This window comes from Rattus norvegicus, chromosome 3 (assembly GCF_036323735.1).
Source record: "Rattus norvegicus strain BN/NHsdMcwi chromosome 3, GRCr8, whole genome shotgun sequence".
NCBI classification, from domain to species: Eukaryota; Metazoa; Chordata; class Mammalia; order Rodentia; family Muridae; genus Rattus; species Rattus norvegicus.
Window position 1 is genome coordinate 177194178 of NC_086021.1, and position 6000 is coordinate 177200177.

Here is a 6000-nt window from a genome sequence, read left to right on the forward strand (position 1 = left end):
ACTATGTAGCTGGGGAGGGCCTCGAACTCCTGATCCTCCTCTTCTACCTTCAGAGTACAGGTTAGAGGTGGAGTTTGTGGGAGGCTGGGAGTAGAGCCCAAAGCTTTGCACACCTTAGGAGAGTTCTTGGACCATCAGACGTCTTGAGGATGAGAGACTAGCCTACTGTCCTCCTGATCCTGTAAACCGCTTGCACTCAGGAACCCTATGGCATGGCTTCCTGACGACGAGGAAGCCAAGACCCCATGACTTTCAGAGTTCTCTCTACCCCTGTGATACACAGGGTCCACTGGCGCTGTGTGTCTGTCACCTGGGATGTGGTGTTACATCAGCTGCCACTCATCACAGTGTCTAGCAGCTCTGTCCTCAGGCACCAGGCCATCCTAAATGAGGTCTGTGTAATCTGAGTTATTTGTGGGTTTCGTTAAGATAGTCTCAAGTAGCCCAGGCTGCCCTCAAGCTTGAGGCAATTCTCCCACCTCAACTCTCAAAAGTACTGCAATTACAAACTTATGTATGTCACCGCACCCAGCACACTCTTGATTGTGAAGGTGATATCAGGAAAGATTTTCCTCTACATTGAGGAAACTGATCAACTGAGACTAAAAGATGGAGACAGGCCGCACACTAACAAATCAGTAGCTGGTGAGGGTTGAAGAATCAGGCTCGGCCCCCATGTGGGGCAAACTTTCCCCTTAGCCTCCTGAGGCCCTAGCAGGGAACCTGGGCTTCATGCAAGGTGTCCCGGTTCAAGCCTTGCTGTTAGCGGATGCTTATGATTTCCAGATGCTGGCTCTGGGTGAAATGGATCTGGAGCAGGATTCAGCCCTCGGGCAGTCTTCAGTTCTGCCTTGAAGCCCTTGGGCTGGGCGGGACACACCTTCAACTAGAAATGTTTGTCTGAACTTGAGGGGAAAATGCCTCCGTCAAGAAGAACTGCCAGGCATACCTGTCGAGCTCTCCAGACACAAACAGGTCTGGAATTACGAAGGGGTCATCTGGTTTAAAGTCAAAACAAAACGAAAGGCTGGTGGTGGCACGTGCCTGCAATTCCAGCACACAGGAGGCCGGCTTGGGCTAATAGTAAGCTGTGGGGTAGCTTGGGCTACAGCGTGAGACCCTGTCCTAACTGAACAAAAGCAAGCAAGGAAGCAAGCAAATGCCTTTGTCCTCACAAGCTGCTTGCAGAAAGCTGGAGGGTGTAGTGGGATGACCCAGGCCCTAAGAGTGGCCTGCCCTGCCTACTTGGGTGTACCTGTGTTCTTCTAGGCTCTCTGTGGCTCTCTCCTGGGAACTGCCTTTGGCTGGCTTTGTTGTCCCCAAGCCTCTCCTCTGCAGGTTACATAAGCTTGGAATTCCTTGAATTTTTATTTTTTAAAAAATATGTTCCCTTCTGAAGTGACTGAGGGGAAAACGACTTCTCTAAACTGTCCTGACTCCTTCCTCCAGTCTCTTCTCCATGACTGATCCTCTCCTTCCCCCTCAGGTGTGAGGCAGTGAGGCAAAAGCTGGAGCGAGGGTGTTAGGCTTCCAGAAAGTTCTGGAAGGCAACGAGGCTCACAACATGAGTCTCATCTTACTTTTACCTGCAGGGATGGTTTCAGAGCAGGGAAAAAGACTCGGATGTTCTGTCAACCTTTGAACAATTGAAGCCAGAGAATGGTAGAACATTCAGTAGGCAGAAACAGGTGGATCTCCGTGAGTTCAAGGTTAGCCTGGTCTACACAGGGTTCCAGGCCAGCTAGTGTTACATGTCGAGACCCTTTCTAAAAGTAAAAATAAAATTACGATAAAAGTTTTAAGCCAACCACGGACGTTTATGTGCCCTTTGAAGAACAGTAGAGAACAGTGGGAACTGTCCATCAGGGCGGGGCCAGGGACTGACCTTTTCTGCGATTACATTTGCACATTTACAGGGTTCCCAGTGAAGCTAGACCTAGTACACAGACTTGAAGTCTCAGTGCTTAGGGGGTTGGGGATTTAGCTCAGCGGTAGAGCACTTGCCTAGCAAGCGCAAGGCCCTGGGTTCGGTCCCCAGGTCCGGAAAAAAAGAAAAAGAAAAAAAGAAAAAAAGAAATCTCAGTGCTTGGGAGATGAAGACAGGAGGATCTGAAATTTAGGGTCAGCCTTAGCTAAATACCAAGTTTGGGGTTAGCCTGAGCTACATGCCACAAACAACAAACCTCTAAATGCACACGCTGCGGGTAATAATACCCGTCTATGAATTCTGTGAGGACGGCGTGCAGCTTGCTGGGAACTTAGAGGTTTTTGCACAGAGTCTCAGGACGAAGAAAGGAAATCAAGAAGGGAAACCTGTAAGCAGTCATGGCCTGAGGGAGGAGTCAAAGGGGATGGCAGGGGAGCGTCCAGGTCAGAGAAAAACTTTTGGCAAGCAGTCTTCTCATTCCATCATGTAGGTCTGGGTTCAAACTCGGGTCATCAGGTTTGGTGGCAAAAGGCTTTACCCACTGGGCCATCTTGCTGTCTCTTAAGGTTTGAATAGAATGAACTATACTGACAATATTTTTCAGTGCTAAGATTCAAAGGCCGGGGCTGGAGAGATGGCTCAGCGGTTAAGAGCACTGACTGCTCTTCCAGAGGTCCTGAGTTCAATTCCCAGCAACCACATGATGGCTCACAGCCATCTGTAATGAGATCCGATGCCCTCTTCTGGTGTGTCTGAAGACAGCTACAGTGTACTCATATAAATAAAATAAATAAATATTTAAAAAAAAAAAAGATTCAAAGGCCGGGTCTCTGACACATGCTAGACAAGCAGTCTGTCAGAGGCAGGTTCGTTGTTGTCCTTGTTTGTTTGTTTGTTTGTTTGTTTGTTTTGTTTTGTTCTATTTTGTTTTTTAGAGCATTCTATACTCTGGCGCTGTGTCAAATGTGTTAGGAGCATTGTATCAGGCTCAGACCTGAGGAGCTGAGCAGACATTACTAACCTTTATATAGATAAGGGAGTTGGGCCCTCACAGCACCTCAAATCTATATCCCAGCCCGGAAGAGCTGAGGGAGGAGCCCTGTGAGTCTGAGGCCAACCTGGGCTACATAATGAGGTCCTAACCTCTTTGAGCCTTGACTGGCTCCCTTGAGGAGTTACAGCCAGGTATGGTGGTGCAGGACTTTAATTCCAGCGTAAGGGAGGCAGAGGCAGGTGGATCTCTGAAAGTTTAGCCAGCCTCTTTTTACAACAGTGAACTCTAGGACAGCCAGGACCACACAGGAAGACCCTGTCTCTAAATAAATAAATAAATAAATAAATAAATAAATAAATAAATAAGCAAGCAAGCAAGCAAGCTATGAAAGAAAGAAACATTAATTAAGACCCCCCCGGGGGGTTGGGGATTTAGCTCAGTGGTAGAGCGCTTGCCTAGCAAACTCAAGGCCCTGGGTTCAGTCCCCAGCTCCGAAAAAAAAGAAAAAAAAAAGACACCCCCCCCCAGGCAGGCTTTGAACTTGGGACTTCCTGTTTCTGCCTCTCCTGTAGCTGGTGTCACAGTCAGGTCTTATGTAAGACTTCCACATATCCTCTATGGGCGCACAACTGAATCGAGAGGAAGGACTCTAGATTCTGATGGAATGGAGTCCTCCTTGTCATCAAGACAGCTGCTGGCTGTGTGGGAAGTATTTCCTAGGCATTCCAACAGAAGCCTGGTGTTAATACTACCCTGCTCCTCATGGCTTGCTCAGCCTGCTTTCTTATAACACCCAGGGCCACCTACCCAGGGGTGGCACTGCCCACAGTTAGCTGGGCTCTCCCACATTAATGAAGAAAATGCCCAACGGGCCAGTCTATGGAGGCATTTTCTCAATTTGCTCTTCCCAAACGATTTTACTTGTGTCAAGTTGTAAAACTAACGGAACACATTGGATTACAGAGTGCGTTCAAGGTAGGCTTAGGCAAATTAGTGAGATGTTGTCTCAAAATAAAAAGACACATATATAGTGGGGTTCTATAGAGCTGCTCGCTGCCTGGCTCTGGGAAGGGAGGGAGGGAGGGTAAGGGAGGTGAGGGAAGAAGAAAGGAAGGGAAGAGAAGGGGGAGGGGAGGGGTCAGGAACAAAGAACCCAGGGTCTTTTAGACACTTATCATTTTAAGATAAGCTTCTTGGGTAGGTCCTAAATCCAATCCTAACCCCTTATCAACACAGACTGGAGACACACAGGCCGACCTGGAGAGACAAGGATGGCCCAGGAGAGCCTGCAGTGACTCATCTGGAAGCCCAGGAATCCCACAGTGACTGGCAGCTATGGGAGGTTGAGAGAGAGGCCTGGAACAGCCTGTCCCCAGAGCTTCTTGAGGAGGCCAAGCCTGATCACACCTTGATCTCACACTTCTGGCTTCTAGCCTTTGAGGGAGGGAATGGCTGTTGTCACCTGGCTGGTGGAACACTCAGTCCTGACATGAGTTAGGAGCTGGGAAACCTACATTTCTGTACACTGAATTTTGAACTGTGCGTCTTCTCAGACTATCAACTGGTAAGATCCTCTTTGGGGCTGGAGAAATGGCTAGGGGTTAAAGGTCCTACTGCCCTTCCAGAGGACCTGAGTTCAGATCCAAGCCCCTAAGTGGTTTGGCTACAACCATCTGGAACCCCGGCTCTAGCGGATCCAGTGCCCCTTCTGACCTCCCAGGCGTGTGGGTGCACACTCAGACACATATATGCAAACTGTGTTTTCACTTGTTTAGAGAGAGAGGGCTGGAGAGATTGCTAAGTGGTGGAAGGTACTTGTCGCTCTTTCAGAAGACCCACAGGGTGGCTCACAACGGCCTATAACTCGTCTTCTAGGGGATCCGGACGATCTTCTGATTTCCGCAGGCCCCAGGCACACGTGTGTTGTACATGCAGGCCCAATACTCATACCTATAAAGAAAATGAGTTTAAAGTTTCTCTATGTTGTATTTTTGAGATGGGGTTTTGCAACATAGACCAGGCTAAACTTGAACTCAAAGAGATCTCCTGCTTCTGCTTCTCAAGGGTTGGGATTAAAGGTTCATATCACCACACCTGACCCATATATGTGTGTGTATATGCTTTTAATATATTAAATATATATTTATTAAATATATATGTCATATATTTATATGTATTATATAAGATATAATGCATAAAATATTATAGATATATTATATAAAATAATATTAAAATATTTTTGAGACAGGATCTCATGTATCATAAGCTGGTCTTGAACTTGTGACATCGCCAAGGGTAACCATGAGATGCCAATCCTCCTGCATCTGCTTCCAATTGCTGAGGTGAGAGGCTGAGCTACCAGACAGTTTCTGCCATGCTGGGGATGGAGCCCAGGGTCTGGTGCATGCTGGACTAGCTCCGCCAATTGAGTCATGTCTCCCGCTCCTCAGAATGATTTCCAATTATACCAAGATGGCTTCTCACGGGCCTCAGAATAAACCCATTTCCGGGGTTGGGGATTTAGCTCAGTGGTAGAGCGCTTGCCTAGGAAGCTCAAGGCCCTGGGTTCAGTCCCCAGCTCCGAAAAAAAGAACCAAAAAAAAAAAAAGAATAAACCCATTTCTGCCAGTGTAGTGGGCCACACCCGTGGCAAGGCATTCTCCTTCACTCCAAGCTCCAGGCCTCCAAACACACGCACACACACACACACACACACACACACACACACACACACACACGCATGCCTTGTCCCCCTCCAAGGCCCTGGCGGTACACAGGGAGATAAGAACAAGGATCTATGACACCCCTCGCCCACCCAGGCGTCCTCTGTACTCATCATGTGCAGTGAGTTTTCTTGCTTTGGTCCTTGGCTTTTGTCACAGATTCCCTCCTGATCTCAGCAAGATTATGGCCATAAAGAAGTCACCTTTGAGCCTCTCAGTGGTGGCATACACCTTTAGTCCCAGAGGCAGAGAGGCAGGAGGATCTTTGTGAGTTTGAAGCCAGCCTGGTCTACAGAGCAAGTTCCAGGACAGCCAGGGCTACACAGAGAAACCATCTGGGAAAACAAATAAAAACG